This window comes from Melitaea cinxia, chromosome 12, assembly GCF_905220565.1.
Source record: "Melitaea cinxia chromosome 12, ilMelCinx1.1, whole genome shotgun sequence".
Classification (NCBI taxonomy): Eukaryota; Metazoa; Arthropoda; class Insecta; order Lepidoptera; family Nymphalidae; genus Melitaea; species Melitaea cinxia.
The window spans coordinates 5,733,893-5,735,656 of NC_059405.1; the positions used below are offsets into that span (position 1 = coordinate 5,733,893).

Sequence of the window (1,764 nt, forward strand, 5' to 3'; positions counted from 1 at the left end):
GATATGTAGCGATTAATATTAATTTTGATGTTATGTTTGTATCGATTTTAGAATACCTTAAAATACAATGAAAGAACTGGGTATATGTAGGAGTCGAAAACAAAAATCAAAATGTGTATGATTATGTCGATTGTGAATAAATATCAAAATATGCATAAATATGTAAAAACACCAGTTGTGAACAGATAGGATGACATAATTTTTATGATTTTAATTATGTCATCGATGACATAATTTCACATATCGACGGTGAAGTGCGAATATCTTCTATCTAACATTTTAAGTGAAAATGAGTTTTGTATGCCACTGGATTTAAAGTTCAATTTTGCATGTACTGGCAAAACTCCTAAGTAATTGGATTAAAAATAACGTGTTAAAATGATTATTGTAATACCTCCTAAATTATCACGAAAATTTAGACGCAAATAATTGCTGCTAACTAATTCTAACTTACTCTTAGAAATATCTCCTAAGTTAATTATGTATAGTTTTTTGTGCGAATACCTCCTAACTTTATTGAAACATTTTCTAACTTGATGAAAGCACTATTTTGAATAAGACTGGAGTGAATGAGGCGGCCTACGCGTGAAAGAGACAGGACATGTGTTTCGTTTGGTGCGCACTGCGCGTTGCGTCGCGTCGTTCAGTCGTTCTGTAGCTCAGTTACCGGCAAGTAGTTTGACATACGACAATTTTGTGACCTTTACGATTTAAAAATAAATTTTGTGTTTGGTTAATTAACATTTTAAAGTAATATTCAGCTGCAGCTGTTTGGATAAGCTAGATTCTTAGCAAAACTGGTAAGAAAACTTATATAATTTTGATTAACTTTGGTATAACCATATTTGGTATAACTTTGATATCCAACTAAAGTGAAGATAGAAGATTTTTCCATCAATTTTTGTTTTTTAATGCAACTATTTTCTCCTATCTTAATTATTGAGATTGAGATAGGAGGTATTTCTGTTTTTAATTTAAATTTTTACCTATACTTTTGTAAAATAGAAGTTATTGATACATTACAAGTAGTACATCTTTTATTGTATTTCAGAATAATGTCAGGATGGGCAAAACGTATTCAAAGATTAAGAGCAGATCAGATGTTCAACATGCTGAATGTAGATGTTACTGGTACAAAACGTGAGTAGTTAAATTTCTTTAGGTACACATAATAATATTTAATTGATATTATGCGCAAGTTTACAGTAAGTAATAGGTACATACCTATCTGGAATGCTTGTTTAATTTATTTTTAATTTTAAGGTAAAGCTCCCGACAGTGATGACGAAAAGGAAAATAGGGAAAATGAAAATCGTCACCTTGAAGAAGAGGATGATGAATTTCAAAGCTCATTGATTGCGAAACATAAAAAAAATGAGTCGATAAAATCATTTGTTGTCGCAGTAGATAATGAATCTCCTGATTTACAAAGCAATCGTCACGGAATTGTAGATTTAAAAGAGAAACAAAAATATCTTCCCTCTGACTGTAGAATTGCGCATTCCGAGACTTTTAATTTGAGTGCCAAGTTGTCTAAAGTAAAGTCTCTGTCACTTTCTGATTTGACACAAGACAATGAATTCTATCATAAATTACAAATGCACAAGTCCGACTCATGCATTAATTCTACAGATCTTTCTTACTTTCATAACAACTTTTTTCATACTCTGATACTGTTCAGTGCAGACCTAAAAGATGCCTATGAAAATCAACAATATTTTGCAGATTTTAAAGCAACAACATTTACTAATGACTCAAACATTT

General features: G+C 30.7%; 1 long non-coding RNA gene across 1 annotated transcript; it reads left to right on the forward strand.

Annotated features, from left to right (window-relative positions):
* The first annotated feature begins 266 nt into the window (after positions 1 to 266).
* On the forward strand, positions 267 to 1,358 carry LOC123658524. Its single transcript, XR_006743900.1, has 3 exons — positions 267 to 800; positions 1,052 to 1,140; positions 1,264 to 1,358. It is a non-coding gene; the product is annotated as an uncharacterized LOC123658524 (long non-coding RNA).
* Positions 1,359 to 1,764: the final 406 nt, after the last annotated feature.